We start from the raw sequence: 24414 nt of genomic DNA on the forward strand, positions 1-24414 counted from the left end.
TCTCTCTCTCTCTCTCTCTCTCTCTCTCTCTCTCTCTCTCTCTCTCTCTCTCTCTCTCTCTCTCTCTCTCTCTCTCTCTCTCTCAAAATAATTTCTCCCAAAGCCTCCCTGCAGTAAATTCTGACCCCAGCCTAACTATATTATATAGAAAACAAAACTATATGACCAGTGTTTTGGGGCACATTAGCATAACATTTGATTATATTATAAGTTATTGTACTTACACATTGGAAGAGGTTACTGGATTCGATTCACTGCCCTCCAAAATATTTTATATCACCTACATAAAAAGATAAGACCAAAATCAGAGAAAATATTGCTATACGATCTTCCGGTAAAACTGCAGGAATTGGTGTACTCAATACGGTGCATTAGGAGTGGTCAGTCGGTTTTTAAAAAATATGACCGACATATTTCAGTTGACAAGTAGACATGTCGGTAGCATCAATTACTCGTTTGTTTCTTTTAGCAGGCCGGGTTCATAAATTCCTTCTCTTATACTATATGCACAGGTGCCATATCTGCTACTAAATATGTCATGTCATGTCTGAAGAATGTTTAGGAGAACATAACAAATCATATCACGTGACATGTAATGGTATTGCATCAAAATATCATGGTGTGGACACTTCCCAATGAAGTTGATACTAACGACTTCATTATTAACTAAATATTTCCAAACCCAGGAGAGTATAGGCTTAATGCCCATTGGCAAAATCTCTTGACAGCATTTCATTTGTTAATCACTATAAATTTGTTTATACCAGATGTTTATAGTTATGATCAATTTGGTAACTTTGAGTGGACCGATACCATCATACATGTACATCTTATAACATCCTATTTGATTTAATAATTGATTCCTGAGAGGCTAGGGATCTCGAAAGGTACCCAATCTGTACTCAACCCCTTTCCATCGCATACCTTGCAATAACGGTGGCGGTCGCGGAAAATCAGGCTTCAAACATTAACATCCCCCAAAATAACATGCCAAAATATGGATTTTTAAAAACAAATCAAAATAATATGTACATCAATTATCTACATCGTCAAAAAGAAGAAAACTTTCAAACTTTTCAATCACAACCGTACAAATGATTGAAATATCAAAGATAAACATTTCAAAAAAGATGAGGGCAATTTATTGACGATCAAAGACGTGTTTCGAGTCTTGATAGATAAGAACATCGATCGGAAAGGAAACGGAAAGTAAAACTATGCACCACTTAGATACCCCGATAATTTCCATGGGCTACTTGTGGTTGAAATGAGTATTTTAGTACTTTTTATATTTGACGGTTGAAGTACTAGTTATATACTCCCTTTTTGACAACAAATCAGAAGTTATTTATTTATTTGTTTGTTTTTTGTTTGTTTATTTATTTATTTATTTATTTATTTATTTCCATTGTATTTTAGTTTATTTTTTCTTATTTGATATGTAACCTTTGGGTTTTCTTTTTGACTTCTGACAATTAAATATAATTATATAGAAATATTTTAACTCGTTACAGGCAAAGTGTATAACGCCAATAAACTATTTAAATCACGTCAAAGAGATACTAGTATTGGTGTTTTTCAAAGTGCAGGACAATTGACGACGAAATCAAACTTTGGTCTATTGTGTGTGCAAAGATCAGTACGATATTTACCTTGTCAAAAAAACTTTGAAACGATAGTATATCTCTTGATGACAGCGATTAAAATCTTTAACTTTTGGCGGACTACATCATGAACGTGTACACTTATTGGCTTACGTGAATGATTGATCATTGGAGTGGAATACAAAACACTACCTGTCCTGTCAAGACCGCACGTCACACCCATACTTAACTTGTACATGTTTACACAACACTACCTGTCCTGACAAGATCGCATATCACACACCTACTTATATATATTAATTTGACTTCTTGTATAACAACAGCGTTAATAATTCTCGACAGATGTGATAGATTCATCGTAGACCACGCAAGCGAAGTTTTATCCACGTTAACGTTAGTTTTAACAACGTAATTTCCACTATGGATACAATTATTTTGTGTTTAAAAAACAAACGATAGAATAGATGTTTAGGCCTTATAAAAAAAACTGTGTGATTCCAATTACGCCTAATTTTAGAATAGGTGGGGGTTGGTCGATTTTTTATTTTTATCTTATTATATATTTTTTATGTATGAGTGTCTAGTTCAGGTTTTCCATTGTTTTTCAAAATGTCTCAGTGTTGTTTACTTCTTCCTATCAGATGTACAACCATTACAGATTTGGAGAACAGTTTTATATTGTCTTTTTAAGTTGATGGCAGTCTCCGCATCCGCTATTTGTTGTGAGACTTCACAGTGTTTGCGATTTTATTGTTTGTTTCTCGAATACATAAACAAAAAGTTTAGGGTCGGCAGTGAAAAGCCATGTTGTGTCGGGTAACCGGGACCAAACAATTATTTTGTTTCATCGAAATAATCCTCATTATGTCTCAGAGCACCGAACAATTGTGTATTGGTCTGAGATTATAGACAATTGAAGCTAAAAAGAACTTTTAGGGTGGTTTCGTTCAAGAGACAATGATAGATATACGATTTAAATATAGGGCTGTCTTAATTCACCAACTTTACGCCCGTGATGTATCCCGAGAGATCTGGTCAAACTGACTATGGATGAATGGCTGATAATGTTGAACTGACATAAACATAAGATAGTTCTTAGTAAATATATGATGTCTATCAACCCTGTGCGTCTCATAAGAGAAAAAAAGTGTACTGAAATGGCGTCTAAAATGAACTTTGGTCTTACAATTTTGCCAATGGCTAGGCGCTAGTTGGTATTGCTGTAAGACTGTACATTGTACAATGTAAGCGTCACAAAACGTATGAGCAGCTTTCAGTTTCTCTAATCGAATTCGAACTTGCTTTAAAACACTAACCTTAGGAAACAACTTCTCTAGCCCCTCTTTGTAGATCTTTGTGGCATCAGTGTGTCATGTACTCATATTCCCCGCACGTTTTCACATCAAAACTAAAAATTACGTTACTTCTACAACAAAAGACAAGTCGACCTTACATGACCTTTGGCTCACGTGAATTTCCAAACTGGGATCAATAAATATGTCACTACCAGGCACTGACCAATTGCAACCCATTGTACGGCAGTGGTGTAAAAACAAATTAACCAACATACAAGGAAACCAAAAATAACATCAAAAGACAAGAATAGTTCTACCTGATTAAATAACTAGTAAATGTTAAAAATCCTAACATAGAAACACAAGCATTTAAATCATTGAAACTTTATTCCATCCAAACCCAGTGTGACGTCATCTAGTAATCTAACTTACAACACCAACTAATAACCTGGACACCATCTTGACTTGGTAGAATCTGGTCTTTATACTATTGACTTTCGATATTCACGTTGGTAACCATAATATCGAATTTGATTATCTTATATATCATTATCTTAGTTAAATTATGATCATGGAAAAACTTGAATAATATAAATTTTGAAATGAAAAGCTAAAGGAATTTACCTATTTCCGTTTACCATGTATACGTATAGGTACATCCATACTACGAATTTTTGTCATAAATAATTGACAAATAAGCGGGTGATTTTGTTGACAATTGTCATGAGAATTGTTGACTTTTCATGATCAATCGTATGAAAACTACTCGTAACTTAAATCCAGCAGGCACACTTATTGATAATACATGTGATGGTTTGAAAAAAAACTAACTGTCGTTTTGAAGATCGATCGGACTTATTAGTTGTCACCATGTAACCAACTAGTTTCCCACTTCAGAAAACAGTGCGTTATGCAGATACTCACTGTGCGATGTTGTTTACTAAAAACAAACTTTTTGCCGAAATAATCCAACACATTATGGTTAAATTGAAGAATGATTCCTTAACTACGAAACATTATTGCTTACCAATCTAGTGTGACGTCATCTAATAGTCTAACTTTCAACGCCAACTAATAACCTGGATGCCATCTTGACTTGGTAGAATCTAGTCATCCACACAACATTAATTACTATTACAATGCTATCTACATTAAAGTTGATAACCACAATACAGAGTTTGATTATAATTATTTCTATGTTAGGGGAAGTGCAAGATATTAGAAATAAAGAAGACATTCTCGACTTCAACATTCATTCTAGAAGTACGGTTAACAAGTTGGTGATACCTGTAAGCTCTCAAATCGATATGTTTAGCTTGTCGAAATTGTAACCATGGCAACTTGAATAATATCACTTTTGAATAGGAAAACTATACAATTTACAGTAACTTGTTTACAGTTGACCACGTTTAGGTACATTTATACTACGAAATTATGTCAATAAGTAACTTTATAATAATTAGTACAAATAAGAGGGTGGCTTTGTTGCCAAGTATCACGAAAATTATTGACTGATCATGATCAATCGTATGGAAACTTCTCGTAACTTAAATCCAGCAGGCACACGGATTTGTAGTACGTGTGATGGTTCGAAAAAAAAACTAACTGTCGTTTTGAAGATCTACCGGAGTTATTATTTATCAGTGCGGTACCAATAGGGAGACTTATTAGTAGTACATGTGATGGTTTAATGAAAACTACCCGGTGTTTTGTAGATCGACCGGAATTATTAGTTAACACCATGGTACAACAGGGAAATTTAGGAAACCTTCAGTATTTACAGGGGAGGGCCGGAGAAAAATCACGTGAAAACGTGACAACCCCCTCCCCCATTCTCCATTTGTAAATATTTACCCTCCCATTTGTTACATTTTGTAAAACATGACCCTCCTCATGACAGTTGCATACACTGAACGTTAATGGATCTTCCCATTATATGTATACATACAGATTAACTGATTTTGACTTTTGCAATATTTGTACAGACAAACAGTAAAAGACAGTCATGGATACTGTTAGTGATACGGAGAGATGGTATACTCAATAAAATGAACTGTTTTATTAAACAATTTTCTTATATGTATTTGTACTTTGGCATGTAAAGTACTCGTAAAAATAAATGTTGAGTGCTCACCTAACTTTTACATCTCAAAACACACAAAAAATTGAAGTCATTGAGTCTTCAATTTGGTCACAAAACTAATGTACTGTAAATGTGCGCCTCCCCCAGACATTATGATACAAAATACTCTCCCCCAAGAAGAGGTTTGTAAGATATGACCCTTCCCCCCACCATGGACTCCTGAGGTCCTCCCCCTGTAAATACTGAAGGCTCCCTTATTAGGATTACATGTGATGGTTGAACATTAGAATGAAATCTTGTCATTTAAAGATGACACTTCATCAGAACCCAAGTTAACTTGTGCACGTATATGACCGGACTTATTAATTCGCACCAGACATGACTTATGATGGCTTCATCCTAGATATAGCTATCCCAGGATTCATAGCAAAATATTATGGATATTGAAAAAGGTTAGTAGGTTCGGTTTACAGCTCTCCAAAATACTTTATATCACCTAGATGAAATAGATAACCGACCAATACTATGTAATGGATTTCATGAAAGTCAGAGAAAATATTGTTATACAATTTCCTGGTATAACTGCAGGAATTGGTGTACTCAATACGATACATTAGTAGTACGTGGTCAGTCGGTTAAAAAAAATATGGCCGACATACTTCAGTTGACAAGTACATATGTCGGTAGTATCAATAACTACTTAGTTGTTTCTTTTAGCTTGTTGGGCCCAAAAAGTTAAAAATTAACACTATGCACCATTTAGATTTCCTGATTGTTACCATGGGCTACTTGTAGTTGAAATAGGTATTTTAGTACTTCTTTTTAATTTGACGGTCGCAATAGTCCCATTTTGACTACAAACTACATCCAGTCAGAAGTTTAGAGTTCGTTATTATTTTTTAATTATTTATTCATGTATTTATTTCCACTGTATTTTATTTTGTTCTTTTTTCCTATTTGATACGCAACCTTTTGGTTTTCTAATAAATAATGCTTACGATAAAATATATTTTTTCAGGGTAGCTCAAATAAGTGTTACAGTATTAAAGTAAATGAAACACCTTTTTCCATTGAGGCCCTCAAGCATCACTATATAATCATACAAAATGGTAAAAGTAGGTAAAATGACATTCAATATATTACGCGAAAAGATAGACGAAAGGAAATGATACCAAATGCATGTACAATCACAAATGTTAAGTGCAAAAAACTGACAGACAAACAAATATGTTAATATTCTCAGGTGTTTTAAGTTGTCTGACAGGGAGTTCCAAATGTTGACACCCCTGTGAGTGTACTTACGTAGGGCATAATTATTTCTAGCCGGGGCGATGACGACACCGTTTGCTTTTGCTGAGTCGGGTGTTGTAGTTATGAACTGCTCGACTTTCCTGTCATGAATTTTTAATTACTGTGTTTGATCACTGATCACTTCGATATTGTGGGGGGTGGGGGGGGGGGCAGTGGTTTAGTGGTAATCGTTTTCTGGCCTCGAATTTCGCCAACATTGTAAATTGAAGTTGCTCTTCTGTAATGTGTCCTATGACGTGTAATTTTCTTGACTACGCATACAACCACATATTATAGTCGAGTGTGAGCTATGAGCATCTGCCTCTCCCAGCTCTGGTTTTCGAGTGAGGCCGTGAAGCAACATATATCGTCTCGTATGCAGTTTATCCTCACTACAAGAATTGCTGACCATAAAGATTTGATATTCCGATAACCTTTCAGCATTGTGTATAAACACGTTCACGTCTGCTGCTAACAAGAATATACTTCCCCGGTATGTATGTATGTATGTATGTATGTATATATATGTATATATATATATATATATATATATATATATATATATATATATATATATATATATATATATATATATATATATATATATATATATATATTATTACTTAGCAGTTTTGTATCCAGAACAGTTACAAACTAGAGGAAAATATTTCTCACTCACTCTAGACCAGTACAATATTACAAGAAGTATGCCACTGTCATGGTACTTACATCAAAATATCACCGGTCGTAGCCATATCATCCAGTAACTAGTTTACCTTTTCCAAACGTTTGAAAAGACATCTCCTTATGACAGTGTTTCAAATCTTTAACTTTTTAATTATTTTGGCGGACAACATCATGCACGTACACTTATTGTTGTACGTGAATTATTGACCATTGGAGTGGAATACAAAACACTACCGTTAAAAGTTCTCGACAGAAGTGATTGGTTGACCGTAGTTTTAACCATGCAAGCGAAGTCTTATCCACATTAGTTCTAACAATGTACTCTCTACTAAGGAATACTACTATTTCGTGTTTAAAAAAAACACCAAGAGGAATAGACGCTTATTACTAAGTTACCATCTACTGTAGATAGACTTCTATTCATCGAAATAATCCGCATTACATTCTCAGACCACCAAATACTTGTGTGTTGGTCTGAGATTATGGAAAAGTGAAGTTAAAAAAGAGCGATTCCTTAACTTCCAGAGATCGTGTCAATTGACGATGGGTGAATGGCTGATAATAAATTCTGAGTTGACATAAATATGAGAATATTGTCAACCCATAGTAAATATGTATATCAACCATCAGAGTCTTATAAGAGAAAAAAACAAAGTATACTGAAAAATAATGGCGTCTAAACTGGACTTTGGTCTTACAGATTTGCTAATGGCTGGTTCCTGGTGTTGCTGTAAGAACGTACATTGTACAATGTAAGCGTCACAAAACGTATGAGAAGCCTTCAGTTTCTCTAATCGTACGTGCCTTAAAACACTAACCTTAGGAATCAACTTCTCTAGCCCCTCTTTTGTAGATCTGTGTGGCATCAGTGTGTCATGTACTCATATTTCCCGCACGTTTTCACATCAAAACTAAAAATAACGTTACTTCTTCAACAAAAGACAAGTCGACCTTACATGACCTTTGGCTCACGTGAATTTCAAAACTGACATCAATAAATATGTAACTACCATGTTATGACCAATTACAACCCATTGTACGACAGTGTGTAAAAACAAATTGAACAATGTACAAGGAAACCCAAAGTAACATCAAAAGACAAGAATAGTTCTACCTGATTAAATTAGATGTTAAAAACCTAACATAGAAACACAAACATTTAAATCATCGAAACTTATTCCACCCAAACCCAGTGTGACGTCATTTAGTAATCTAACTTACAACACCAACAAATAACCTGGACACCATCTTGACTTGGTAGAATCTGGTCTTTATACTATTGACTTTCGATATTCACGTTGGTAACCATAATATCGAATTTTTTTTATCTTATATATTATTATCTTAGTTAAATTTCAATCATGGAAAACTTGAATAATATAAATTTTGAAATGGACAGCTAAGGAATTTATTTGTATTCCGTTTACCATGTATACGTATAGGTTCATTCATACTACGAATTTTTGTCATAAATAATTTACAAATAAGCGGGTGACTTTGTTGACAATTATCACGAGAATTGTTGACTTTTCATGATCAATCGTATGAAAAGTTCTTGTAACTTAAATCCAGCAGGCACACTTAGTGGTAGTACGTGTGATGGTTGGGGAAAAAAACTACATGTCGTTTTGAAGATCTACTAGAGTTATTATTTGTCACCATGGTACTAACATGGATACTTACATTGTTTTGGTAGTATGTGTAAAGGTAGGACGTTGGAATGACATGCTACAAACGACATGTCGTTTTAAGACCAGACACCATCCCCTCCAAAGTTAATAGTAACTTGTGCATGTACACGACCAGACTTATAATATTCGTTCTCACCGGACAGGACGTATGATTACCTCACCGTGGATATAGCTATTCCAGGATTATCGGCAAAGTTTTATCGATATATAATTTTTATCAACAATCCACTCTTGAATGTAACTATTTTCTTATTTTCAGAAAGCGATGCTTTATGCCGGAAATGTTTACTGGCAATAAACCTTAACGGTTTTTAATTTTAATTTCGAGATAATCAAACTTAAAAAAACACAATGGTAAATTCAAAAATTGAAGTTAAAATGAGTGATTCCTTAACTATAAAATTAGTTTGGTTTTCTTCAAGAGACAATGCTAGAAATACCACTAAAATATAGGATGGCTTAATTCACAAACTTTACACCCATAACGTGTTCAGAGACGGCGTCTGGTCAAGCTGACTATGGGTGATATGGTGATAATGCTGAATTGACATGAACATGAGAATATTGTCAACTCATAATAAATGTATGATGTCTATCAACCATCAGAGTCTCATAAGAGAGAAAAAAGCATACTGAAATGGCGTCGTAACTGGACTTTGGTCTTATACTTTTGCTAATGGCGAGGTTCTGGTGTTACTGTAAGAGCGTCCATCGTACAATATAAGCGTCATAAAACGTAGGAGAAGCCTTGATCAGTTACTCTAATCGTACATACCTTAAAACACTAACCTTAGGAATCAACGTCTCTAGCCTCTCATTTGTAGATCTTTGTGGCATCAGTGTGTCATGCACTCCTCATATTTCCCGCACTTTTTCCTATCAACATCTTCTTCAACAAAGACAAGTCGACCTTACACGACCTTTGACTCACTTGAATGTCCAAACTGTGGTCATAAATACATAAATGTGTAACCGCCAGGCTACCCAACAATGCCAAACGGGTTGGTGGTGAACGGATTGAAAAGAAATGAATAACACACAAGAAAACCCAAAATAACATCAAAAGACACGAAAACCCTTTCTCGATTGAACAAAATATCAACAATCCGAACATAGAAGCAAAAAAATGTAAATTATCGAAACTTTAGTCCTTCCAGCCTAGTGTGACGTCATCTAGTAATCTAACTTACAGCACCAACTAATAACCTGGACGTCAACTTGACTTGGTATAATGTGGTCCTCTACACAACATTAATTACAATACTATTGACATCACGTTGCTAACGGCAAAGTACATACCCAACAAAACTGTGCCTTCCCGAAGACTTGTTTATTCCATTTTATTTAAATTCATTTGGTGACTAAACCGTTTCTTGTTCTTGGAAATATTATGCTAAAGTTGGTCCAGTGACTGTAAAGTTATTGGTAGAAGTGGTAATAACAGTTGTTTGAGGAATCATATTAAGGGTCTGAAATTCTCGAGAGGGTGTGTGTGTGTGTGGGGGGGGGGGGGCAGCACCTCTACTTGATTTTCTTTTACCCTCAACATATATATAATATATTCACACGTACTCACTGTACACGAGATATCAATGTATAGCGTCAGCTGTTGTCCGTTCACACTTCGTCTTTATAAATAGTCGAGTATTTGTCATTATTTGTCGTCTACATTGTTCGTTACTCAAAGACATTTTAATACTTCATTATCTTTTAAATCAATACGCCCACGTGGGCAGAAAACGAAAGTACAATTATTAAAGTGAGTGTGTGTGGGGTGTCGAATGGTAACCACATTGTGACACTTGAAGGTGGTGGACGGCAACTTTGAGTAGTGGTCGCCAAGACTGAGTCCCGGACGGTAGCGTCCGGTGCCGTCCAGCGTGAGGAGATCCCTGAATTATATATATATATATGTGTGGGTGTGTGTGTGTGTTATTGATACTGTGTTATTTACACAACTCTACATACATATGTATTGAGCACTGTTTATTTCAGTATAGACATTTTACGTATACCGAGTTTCTATGTGTACATTATATACTAGTATACATGTATGTTAATTATTAATATTATGAAAATGTTTCAACTGTTATATTTTTTGAAAAGTGATAGATTTTTATAGAATTCAATAAAGCATTATTATACTATTGTCACAGTTTCCATTCGTATTTATTCCCACTAGATTGGGCCAGGAGAGGACTATATGAATGACTATCTGTTATCAGTCCTATTCTTGATCTGCATAATTCAAGTTCAATCAGTCCTGGCATGCATGTCACTTTATTTCAATAATTTAAATACCTTACTCCCTAGGTCATGTATGTGCATCCTTCCATGCCAACCTCTATCATAATACACACAAGCCAATTTCAACAAAACATGGTAAATAGCTAATACTATAGCGATCCTCATCGAACTGTCTACAACAGTCGAGCGCCTCCACCATTACGTCAAACTCTCACACAACTGCAAGCAAGACATCCGCATGTGGCTCCACTTTGCATCACATTGGAACGGTGTCTCGCTATCTGGATGACGCGCCAACCCCATCACCGAGCATGGATCTATACACCGACGTCGACACTAGCGGTCTAGGCTATGGTGGATACTACCAAGGACACTGGTTCCAGGGACACTGGGCACATGACCTCAGGCTTGACTCTAACCATTCTCTCTCCATTGCCTTTCAGGAACTATATCCGATTGTAGTAGCAAGTGTACTGTGGGGGGATAGTTGGTCATGAAAGCGCATTGTTTTTCATTCTGATAACCTCGCAACAGTGCATATCATTAACAAGGGCCAATCAAAGTCAAAAGTGATCATGATGCTTATGCGCCGATTAGTTCTAGTGGCTGTCACCTGCAGTTTTGTGTATTCCGCAGCATTCATCCCCGGTAATACTATTACTAACACAATCGCCGATTCCCTTTCTCGTTTTCAGATGCAGCGTTTCCGACAAGTAGCACCTGGAGCAGCCGCCAAGCCATGCCCCCTACCCTCCAACGTGCTCTTCACCTAAACCAGGCTATCTCATCATATCAATTATCGGCACTGGGATCGAGAACCAGGTCATCCTACAACACCGGCCTACGAGCATGGCTATGTTTTACTGCTCTCTTCGACATCGCCGGTCCATCGCCTGCTTACCCCAACATCTCCGAGGAGATATTTATCTACTTCGTCTCCCATTGTGCTCACACACTTCGGCTCTCATACAAAACCATCAAGGTGTATTTGGCTGGGGTCCGTAACCACTATGTTCAGGCAGGGCTTCCTAATCCATTGCTCTCTACATCTGGGCAACCACTCCTGCGACTTCAACACATCATCCGCGGCATCCGTCGTACACAAGGGGACAATCCCCATCCACGCCTACCGATCACACTTCCTCTGCTTCAAAATCTGTGCCATCTCTTGCATAACACACTGTTTGGATCGTACACGGACTTACTTCTGGAATCTGTGTTCCTTCTCGTGTTCTTTGGGTTTCTACGCTGTGGCGAGTTCACTCCCTTGACCGCATCATTCAGCCACCATATCCATCTCTGCTATGGTGATGTTTCGTTTTATCCACACCTGCGGTCTGCAGTTACGGCCACCGTTCATATCAAAGCATCGAAGACAGACCCTTTCAGGAAAGGTTTTGATCTACGACTGTACAGAACTTCCAATACAGTGTGCCCCGTCTCTTCGCTTTCGCAGTTTCAAGTGTCGAAATACGCACGGCTATGGCAGCGCTGGCTGAGGACCCCCTCTTCGTACTACCCGAAGGGTCACCCCTGACTTCGACCAAATTCGTCATCCTTTTACGCGTGGCACTGCAACGCCTGGGACTGGACCCTTACACCTACGCCGGACACTCTTAACGCAGTGGGCCTGCCACAGCGGCTGCAGCGGCCCACCTGCCAGACCACGTCATTCGCACTTATGCTCGGATGCTGGAACAGTGACTGCTATACCACTTACATATGGACGCCTTCACATGTATTACACACGTCTTTCCAAAAACTTGCTAATGGCTGTTGACTTCAAAACAAAGGCCATTGTTGAGTGTATCATCAGTTGTTAGTTTTGTTAGTTTTGGTTGTTACTTTAGTTTCCCGGATTTTTAGTTTGACTTACTTTCTTCTTTGTTGGGGGGGGGGGGGGGGGCGTCTAACGCTTTTCCAGAGTTTTTGCCTGGTAAAGGTTTTTTCTCTGGTTTTTTAGTGTGAGGCCAAGTCCGAGATTTTAGAATTTTTTTTGTTCGGGCATGACGAGTTGGTAGGTCCTAAACTTGCGACTGACCACCATCCAGCACACCCGTGCACTCATACTCCCCCAGTCAGCACTTGCCCCCTCAGGTGTGCAGCTCTGCTGTCCTTTGGTCCTGCGTGATGAACAACACTTGCTGGCGGTTCATCCCTTCACCTCGCCCCCTGCTGTTGTCCGTTCATGTATTTCGGTCCCCGACAGCCTTTCCCCTCTGGTTCCGTGGAGGTCCCATCCCCTCCCTTGCTGGGTTGGTGGATTGGTGTCATTTCGGTGTAGCCACTTTCACCTCGGCGGTAGGGCCCTATGCCCTCTGAGGGCGGGAAGTGTCTTCATTTCGGCTATAGTTGTTGTTTCCTCCCAGTCACAGACTCTGGCTCCAGCCCGGTCCTCCTGGGCCATGAAACTTTGTCATTTCGATTGATGTGGCCGTACCTCAGACCTCAGTCTGATGCTGGCGGCCACTCATTTCGACGGCCATTCAAAAACCATAAAAAACTTCATTAAAACACTACAAATTTGCACAAATTACAAATTCTACCTCTCATCTCATGGAGGTACTTCGGTCTGGTCATGGCATTTCCACCCCTCAGTCTTGGGGACCGTACTTCGTACTTCTGCCCCCATTCGCCTCCAACTGGCATCACTCGGCCTCCAACAGGCCCCCAACTCGCCTCAACTGGCACCACAATTCATACTCGCCCATCTTGCCATCGACCAGATCAGTAGTGCCCTCTGCCCAAAGTGGTTTTGGTTTATGCTGGATTTATTTGACATGTAGTTACCGTTGCCTTTGTTATGCATGTCTTGTATTATTGGTTTAGTATTATTTTATTTCCAATTAAACAACTTGTTTTCTAAATTATCTGGATGTGTGTGTCAAACCCAACCTAGTACATACACACGGACGACCGGTCATGTATCTTCAACATCTATGTCACAAGGTTGTGATTTTGAATAATAGATTCTTTACTTTACTGTCCTCGTGACCTTTTGATGAATGGTGATGACAGGTATAGGTCAGGGACCTTTTTGTGATGACAGTGTGCTAATTTACATGTCTACAGCTAAACATCTGTTGGACTTTGTGTGTACCCAATCATCGTTAAGGAGACCCCTATAAATACTCTCGAAGCCAGTGATCACATGCTTCTGCCAACTCTGAACATCAAGGCCTGAAGGTGGATACTGCTAGCTTGGTGCTGCTGACTTGCGGGCTACTGTGTGCTGCCGCATGGGCGCGTATTACTCCACAACAAGAACTTAACCTACACCAATGGGACACTACGTTAATTTGCTAATGGACTACGGACATTGACTGTACTTAGTACCGTGTAAAACGGGTGAGTTCATGACTTGCGGATAATTGTATACAAGACAATACGGACTGGCTGACAGCCATTAGCGCTTCACATTTCGCGTGTACAACCGTTTGCTGCCTCGTGGACTAGAATTCGCTAAAGAATTAGTTAGTACCTGTCATCACCATAACTATGCATTTATAAGCTGTGTTCTTTATTTTGTACAACCTGGCAAGTGTATCAGGGGATATGTATAGCACGTTCCTATTCAGTTTATGTAATATTATTTCATGGTCAAATACAGTATTCTCGATATGTTGTTCTCTGTCGCCTCATTTATACAATACTCCATTCTATCCTTTAGTTGTATGTGTCACTCGACCATCTTGTGACAATCTATATAACAATATTGTCATCAGACTTCTCTCAGACTTTGATTGTAACTCAACTTGGAACATACTGTGCCAAGGATTTGCTCAGCATACTCAATAGTTATTTCTGGGAAGATGTCAAAGTTCTTACACAGATATTCTATTGTTCCGTTGATTATAGGTTCTGGAGTTTCCAGCGCTTGAAGATAGGTGTGAAATTCCTCTGGACGACTGTTCTTCACTGCCTGTACATAGAAAGGATTTGAGACACGTCTTTTCTTAGGGATTGGACAGTTGTTGATAATTTCCAATAGTTCTCCCGATTCCAGAAGTGCATTTAGTTGTTTCAAAGTGGATTGCTCTGCCAAAATATATTCTTGTTCAAGAACCTTGTTCTTCTCACTTGTCTTCTGCTTTATCTTATTGGTTGGGGCTGAACTGATGGCTGTGTTTTGATGAAGTGATGTTGCGTCTTTTGAGGAATGGATAATATGGTGGTTGATGCTTGCTCAATTTGCGTTTCAAAGTACGGTGAGCCAACAGGTGAAGCACTGGTATTTAAGGAGACAGTAGGACTGAGTGTGAAGTCCATGTTGCCTGCAAAGACAGAATACAAAATTACTGTAATTAATTCTTACTAGACTGGGTCATTTTGGCGCAAAAGAAAAAGAGGTTTTGGTAAAAAGTACTTTTAAAATCTTTTTCTCCCAAACTACAATGTATTGTATCAGCTGAAACTGGGTGTAAAGGTGACTTACTTTGCATAAATCTAAACTAGCACAAGAGTTGATCAGGTCATTAACATACATCAGCAAATTAAGTCTTAAAATTGGGGAGGGGATAAAAGCTGGGAAGATGTTGAAATTTCTTGGGGGAAAAAAATTAAAACTTCTGCCTTGAAATAATATGATCAATTGCTATAATGTGTTGCTATTGTAATGTAGATGTGACTTTATTCAAGGTGACTTGGCTCAAGGTGCATAGTAATTTTAGGGCAAAACTGTTATTTTTTGGTCATTGTTGGTGGTTTTGTGTATTTTGAGAAATATTGATACTACAGGAGCGATGATACATGTATTCGGTATGCCGGTACCTCCTGAGAAGGAATGTATATAATGTTTTCTGGAGTCTTTTAATTGATGCAATGAACCCATCATTTAATTGTTAATATTTGAGTGTTTGCTGTAGTCTTTTAATTGATACAATGTTAAAGTACTATCAATAAACATAGTATATGTATATCCTGTACTTGCTGTTTTGTACTTTTTAAATGTCTAATTTACAGATCTTTACAAAACTTAATAGTCATCTTCCACTGTACTGTATAGGGCTTTATTTACATTTATCAATTTCTAAGTCAAAATATTTGGCCAAATTCACAAACACTACATGTAATACTGAGGTCTGTGTGGTTTAGTGTGCGTGTCTGTACTGTGTGTCCTAAATAGTAATACATGTATCTTGAATGCAGTGTGTAACCAAAATCCCTTCTCTAAAAAGTTGGTCCTCAATGCCATTGGCATGATTTTCATAATGAAATACTTATCTTATCTATTGATAAATGCATTGTCTATGGTTATTTCTAGGCATCATTACTAATTATGTGCGTTGCAGCAAACACAGGTCAAGCATTAATTGTACCCTACAATTTTTAATTCATCCGTAATAGTGATTGATACATTTCTTACCTGGATCAGCTAAGTTTATAGTTGTCAAATTCGGTTGAGTGGGAGAAATATTGTACCACAGACTCTTCACAGACTCCTGCATACCTAGTGAGAGTGAACAGTGTGATACATACATGTTAACGAGATGTTTTCTTGTACATATCTTGTAAATGTACACAAACAGGTAAATATGTACTAGTAGTGAATTATTGTAAAATAATAGCCAAATTTTTTTATACATGGCTTGGTAAAAGAAATGTACATAAATATCTAAATAAAAAATTTTCATTAAAAAGGTCTCATTAGTATTTGTGTGTTATATGTGAAAAAAAGTGTCTGTACTGAATCCTTTCATTCCCGTCCCAGATTCTTGATAATAGACTACGAAATGCAATAACTAAACACTGGGACTGAATAGCAGACAATGAGATATTAAATCAGTTATACTCAAAAAGACCAATCATAGCACAGAAGCGAAAAAAAAACAAACTTAAAAGACAAATGGGTCAACACTGAATTGAAGCATTCCGAATTTAAAAATCTAGCGGAAAAAGAACTAGATAATAGGTAACACGTGTTACCACCATTAGTCGGATCAGTGGATGTTTACACTCACGGCTTGCGCTAAATGGGCAAATAACTAGTGAGTTTGTTCTTGAATTAGTAAGCTACTAATTAGTGCAAAGCTGATAAGCTCCGATAAGACATTGATATCAGGTAGGAAATAGAAAGAAAATACAGTGAGAGGAAACTATATTTGAAATATACAGAAAATAATATTACTTAGAAATCCGGAAAATCGCGATAACAAAACTGATTATTTGTCCTTTTCCCTGTGGTCTGATGGGGCAAGACACGTGTTTCATGCATGTAGTATTCAATAATTTTTTCTAGTAAATCCTCAGATTTGCTATTTACCTCAAAACTTGGTTTCACACATTGTTCGGCACTCGCTGTAGTGCGACTGATAACAGTTTCGTCTCAAAATCGGAAGATTTTGTTAGGTAATTTCGCCAGAACACTGTACCCAGCGGACGAGCTTGTCGGAAATTCTGCATATAGATTATTTATATTTTATAGTCCGCGAGTGTCTGTATGAAAGTATGATAATGTCTGAAAGTTCATAAATTTGGTTTGCGAGTGAACATCTGCCTGAAAGTTTGTGAATTTGGTATGTGAGCGTGAATCTGGACAATGGGTATTTGTTGAAAGTCCCTAAAATTGTATGTGAGCGAACGTCATGAATTTGATTGGTGTCTGCCTGAAAGTATCTGTGTTTGGACTAAGTTACATAAAATGAAATAAAATGTATGATTTGCGTGTTTCAAGTGAACGTGATTGGATATCGATGTTTATATACAGTGCTGTTATCGGCGATATCCAATCAGACACATTCACGGAAGGAAGTTAGAAAGAATGTTTTTGCTGCAATTCTCTACATGGCGTCAGAAATCGGTTGATATCTTTGACCGATTGTAACAACGACACGATGTATCTTAAGTTTATTAAATGTTTGCCGAGTAAAACGAAAACGGTCGGTTGAAAGTTCACGTTGCCGTACGGTTGTGTCCCGGGGGTTGTGTGTTCTGTTGCAAACCTTGTCTATACTTACCTCGCGATGGGTGGACTTGCGCGATCACAGAAACAAGTGTTATTTTACGCCTTCCATATACAATTGGCTAAAACACGCCGATATCATCGACATTTTATTGTATTCTGATAGAAACATTCTGATACATATCTCGGGAAACTAGTGCCTGTGGTCGGGACTGTACTTCAGAATGTGCAATCTACTCTGTAAACAAGGACTGGCCACTCAGTATTTCTTGTACCATGTCTATTTTAGAGCGGGAAAGATATATCAATCATAACGTCTTGAAATAAATTTGAAAATCACTGAAATCTTTATCCAGTATCCATCTTTCAGTATAATCACCTGTGTGCTTATTTTAATTCTAATCTATGAAGTAGTAGAACAAGAATATTGTGCAAATTCATGTCATAACTCTGGTGATTTACACGAGGTAGAGCGCGCCTCCGGGGACACATTTATTCTATAAAAATCTTTAAAATTTCTCCAAACTTTTTTAAACGGAAAGTTTTATTTTGTTGATCTCTCTGATATGTCAAAATCATAGTGTTTCTTTTTAAACAAACCGACACCCCTTTCTTTCCCCCGGATCCTATATGGTTAATACAGGATTTGGCAGCCATGCTGGATTCTAAAAAGATAAGTTTGACAATATGCACTTTATTCTGTAGTTCTCAGATTTTCTTTCTTGTGATCTACAAATTATGTTAATTTCCCTTCATCAGTCACAAGGAACCCCGTCTCATATAAGATTCATACAAATAGTTGCATTTAGAATACAATCTTTAATAAATTTCATCTTTGAAAGAAAGAACAAGTTTTAAAATTATCAGATCCAGAACAGACGTAAACATGGAAGACATTGACATGAAGAATGTGGTGAAACCTTGAAAACAAATATCACAAGAGTTTCAATTTCAAACACAAAATGACAGATATGGTATAGAGGTAATCTTTACACAGTGTATCATTTGACTAGACTGTTAGTCTTGGTTACCCAGACTCCAATGGACTTCAGCTGGCCCCAGAGACCATGGGAGGATATAGGGTCAGTGATTTGAACCACAAAGGTTGGACAAGGGATCTTTCTAAAACGTATGTGTCTACGTAAGCTGGTGAATGTTTTTGAATTCAGGCAGTTTCTGATTGGATGAAAATGATTCCAAATTTCATTTTCATCAAATCTATATATATTTCACAGAAAATCATGGTTTAAAACTTTTGAAAATCATCTTTGTTGGAAGATTAATCAAAATATATGATTTTACTACAGAGGTAGTGTTGCAGATCAGTTCCTCTGCAAAACATGTTGTATTCTCTCAAACTCTCCAGGCTGGGGGTCGGTAAAAGTCCAGTGGAGTCTGTGTACTGAGACTACTAGTCTGCAAGACAAGAGATGTTGTGTCACTCTGTCAGTTACCACTTAACAGGAAGAAGAGAGTGCTGATTATGGCTAAATGACACAGTATACAACTCTGGTAATTGAGGCTTCCATTTACTAAGAAAGACACAAACTGAAACTATTGTTCTTCAATGTGGTAGATTACACAAGTGGGTGAGTGGTTCCTCTGTTGTGCAATTCTAATCACCCTGTGATCAAGATAGTCTAAACATTGGAAGTCCCAAAACAGTACGCTGTAAGTTAATGGAACTGGCTTTCAGAGAGCTGCATGTCCTACTGAGACTACATGTATAATTAACAAACATCTATTCTATAACTTAGCATGGTTGTATCAACAATAGTTTAACGTTGTGTCGATCATAGTAAACTGAAGCCTTGATTGTCAGACTAACATCCTCAAATCTAATTATTTGAGTTACAATATGTTAGAAACTGTTCACTTCTTCTGGGATGTATGTACAAATGTAACTTATGTTTCTATAATAAAAAGCTATTACATTGTGTTTTAAAGGAATCTTGACGATTATCTAGGAAAGTAAGTTTGATTTAGTATAAACATATCTGTGTAAGAGGTTCAGTCATTTAATAAAACATACTAATGCTAATGACTTAATAGCCTCACTTGTAAATCTCAGTTGGCTTTCTCTTGAAATTATGTGTGTGTACTCTCAGCCACTGTATTTATTTGCCTTTCTATGGCAGTTTTTTTGCTATTGTTTGGTAATCATAGTAACACTAGCAGAATAGGGGAAAAGGGTAAAAGTTGTGCAATTTCCCATACAATCTACAATGCTTTTGTTCGGGAACCGCTTAAAAGAGCTGGGGAATCCCAGTAGAGTTTACCTGCTTACCACCCTCAACAAAAACACTGTATGGAGAATCCTGGCAGTGTGCCTGTGTCTGAAAGATTATCCAGATTTCATGATAATCTACACCAGAAATCTCCCAATAACAGCATCTATCTCATAAACAATTTCCAATCTTGTGTTGAATTATGTGTAAAAAATTATTTGTATCCCATTATTGGTCCAGGGAAATTATCAAAGGGGTATAGTCTGTAACTAGTTATGGTTCTTGGTAGTTACATTTCAAATATCACGTTATTCTATCTATTTGTACATATTGAATAATGCCTAGCAACTGGTAATTGTGCTTAGCAACTGGTAATTGTGCCTAGCAACTGTTCATCATCCCTAGCAACTGGTAATTGTATTACAAAGTATTCAAATATGATACGGAAATGATATTGACAATTTTGAGGTCCCAAAATATTTTAAAAATGCAATTTTTATGATGAGGTCTTTTTGTGCATACTCTATCAATATCTATCATACTGTGTTGGTACTCACTGGCTTCTGTGAAAATATGTTAATGTGACACATACATATACGTATTCAATCTGATTAAAATCCAATGTAGATGTCGGCTAATCATTCATTGCTATTTATTACAAAGGTCAATTCAGGCAAAATAACGAAGGTAAAATAGCAATGAATGATTAGCCGACATCTACACCAGATTTTAATCAGATTGATACGTATTACACATTGTGTATTATATGTACCATAGATTTCTTGAACCGGTGCACATGTATACCAGTGGTATATGTACTGTAGTGCAATACCGAAAATGTTATTGCATATATATCAGCATGCAAATGATATGCAAATGAGGGGGCAATCATACATTGTATATGAACACACAGTAAATTTTTTCAGAAAGTTACTATTACAGATAAACATTAATTTTGTAATAATAACAGAACCCCATGACACGTGAGTTCCAATGTGGGTATTCAGGGGTATTGGCACTCATGCTTGCAGTGTTTTCTGCTGCACTTTAATACACTACGCTTGTGAAAGTACGGGCCCAGAGAACACTGCAAGTACTCATACAAATACCCCAAGTATGCCACACTTACACTCATGTGTCATGGGGTTCTGTTATGTGAGTAATTTTCTTACTCTGACTTCAACCACAAATAGGCCACAGTTATGAACTATACCACTTCATAGATGATTTTAAAACATATATAAAATTATGGTTTTTGTTGAATTTCAAAGCATATTTAGCAAGACATACAGACTCAGTATGATAATTTCAGTAAATATTGATATCAATAAATGTACTTTTTGGTTGTTCCCATGACAACAAAAAGTTATCATAAAATTTGAGAAGAAAAACACAATTGCGAGATCCTAAAAACAGCGACAAATTTCCAAATATATGACATTGTACATCTCCATATTAAATCTAGGCTGCTTTGCGCATTTTCTCACGGTCTATTGGTTTAAGCTACCTCTAGTGAAAATGGTATTTTGAAAACAGCACAAGTGTGGCAGGTACATATACATTCCAATACTGATATGGCTTGACTAAAATGTACATCCTTCAACTCTTTTCTCTACTAGTTAGGGTATATACTAGTTTCAGTACAAAGACTGAACTTTGCAGGCAGAACAATCATGGCGGGTATATATCCCAACACTATATCTTGTCTACTCTGTACATTCTTCAACTCAAATATCTACTGAATGAAAACTGTAACACTGTTAACCAAAAGTCTTGTGTTGCAACTGTGTAAATATGTATACACCTATGCTTGAACTGTGTGTGGTCTGTAAGATACAGACATTCATGCCATGCTACCAGCCAGCTCAAAAACATGATGTATGTTACAGTATAGAACTGTGTGTAGCCAGCTTCAGTACCCGCCTTGAACAAGCCTCTCGCCATCAAAATAACACACTGATCATCATTGTAAACCTTAGGCCTCTTTATGGCCCTGTCCAAAACATACCCACCATATGTACCTGTCATAATTCATTGAGTCAGCTTATGAGAATGTTGTGTTTAGCAGAAATATGAGCTCTGGCTTGGATGAATGTACACACACGGCTCTTTGCTCTATTATTCATATCTAGCCTTATGATAAAGAATGTTTGCTAAAAATGTCTGCATTTAATTATTAACAATGTTTACAAACATATCTGTTAGTTGGTTGGACTTTGGATGATATTTGTAACTCTTAATGGTAGTACTTCTATACTCCTATGACCTATACTGTGATGAAACACCATAACTTAATGTATCACCCTCCCCTCCCCACACACGTTTACCTAGTTTTGTGTTATGCACAACTCTATCCTATACTTGGTTACCCAAAATAATATGTAAACTTGACTATTATTGATTTTGTGCTATAACAGTGGTCCTTCATGTTTGGTGCCAAAGATAACCCTTTATCCTAATCTTCTTATCGATATATGGTATCAAATTTGAAATATGTTCATAAAGAATTTCCAGTCTAACTACTTCTACAAATGTTTTCTTTTACAATTGTACATGATGTCACTCTATTTACAGTAATGATAAAGAGGCAGTATTAAGTGTATATAGGCCCTTGTAAATGCCTCAAGATAGTCAAAACAACAGACAATCTCTTTTCTACCCCCCCCCCCCCCCTCCCTTCCCATAGTCTGGTTGTCCACTTTGCAGCCATTTTCACAAAGATATGATGCATGAAGACACCCTAGCTTGGGGGAAATTAAGGTTATTCACACTTTGCCCATGGATATCATTACACAAAGCAGTTATACCAAATGTGTTTAAAATATACCACCCTAAGTTCCAAAACATTATGACATCATTACAAATGAAGTACTGCTATCAACTTAAATGTAAAAGACTGAAAAGTATGAGTTCAAAAATAGTGACAGTACTCAGGCAGTCAACCATCATCACCCTCAATATACAGAAGATGAATCTGACTATGTGCATGTGAAGCCCATAGAAATAACATTAGCCATTTAGTGTTACAGTAGTACTCAGACTACCATTGTTTGGTGGTCTGAACGTAGTACTACAATTGCCATTAATCTTAGTGTAGTACTCAGACCACCATTATTTGGTGGTCTGAACGTAGTACTACAATTGCCATTAATCTTAGTGTAGTACTCAGACCACCATTATTTGGTGGTCTGAATGTAGTACTACAATTGCCATTAGTCTTAGTGTAGTAGTCAGACCACCATTGTTTGGTGGTCTGAACGTAGTACTACAATTGTCATTAATGTTAGTGTAGTAGTCAGACCACCATTGTTTGGTGGTCTGAACGTAGTACTACAATTGCCATTAATCTTAGTGTAGTACTCAGACCACCATTATTTGGTGGTCTGAACGTAGTACTACAATTGCCATTAATCTTAGTGTAGTACTCAGACCACCATTATTTGGTGGTCTGAACGTAGTACTACAATTGTCATTAATGTTAGTGTAGTAGTCAGACCACCATTGTTTGGTGGGCTGAACGTAGTACTACAATTGCCATTAATCTTAGTGTAGTAGTCAGACCACTATTGTTTGGTGGTCTGAACATAGTACTAGACTACAATTGCCATTAATCTTAGTTCTGAGGGCTTCATACATTTTGTACTCATACAGACACATTCGTAAAATGCGTCATTAAATTCGAAATCAACAATCTGTCACTTTACTTATGGAAAAACTGGAATATGGAATATAATACTACTATTAACAAAGAAGTATTTGCTCATATCATTTCCATAACTGAGTTTATGATAATAATCCATGTCACAATCGTTCATTCTATATAATCTCACATTTATATACTCTTCAATAAAACTTATATAATATAGTCCTCTCTTTGGTGATTTTGTTAAGGTTTGGGGAATGCCGGGAACAGAAAGGGGGGTGGGGGAGAGTATGGTAAAACTGGCACAGTTGCAAATGCATTATACCATAAATTTGGTAGGGAACCCTGGTAAAATGACTGGAGAACTCCGGTAGATTTCACCTACTTACTGCCCTTAACAAAAAAACTGGTATTGAACCCTGGTACAATGACTGGGGAACTCAGGTAGATTTCACCTACTTACTGCCCTTAACAAAAACACTGATAGGAAACCCTGGTACAATGACTGGGGAACTCGGGTAGATTTCACCTACTTACTGCCCTTAACAAAAACATTGGTAGGGAACCCTGGTACATTGACTGGGGAACTCAGGTAGATTTCACCTACTTACTGCCCTTAACAATAACATTGGTAGGGAACCCTGGTACATTGACTGGGGAACTCAGGTAGATTTCACCTACTTACTGCCCTTAACAAAAACATTGGTAGGGAACCCTGGTACATTGACTGGGGAACTCAGGTAGA

Source organism: Glandiceps talaboti, chromosome 14 (assembly GCF_964340395.1).
Source record: "Glandiceps talaboti chromosome 14, keGlaTala1.1, whole genome shotgun sequence".
In the NCBI taxonomy this organism is placed as follows: domain Eukaryota; kingdom Metazoa; phylum Hemichordata; class Enteropneusta; family Spengelidae; genus Glandiceps; species Glandiceps talaboti.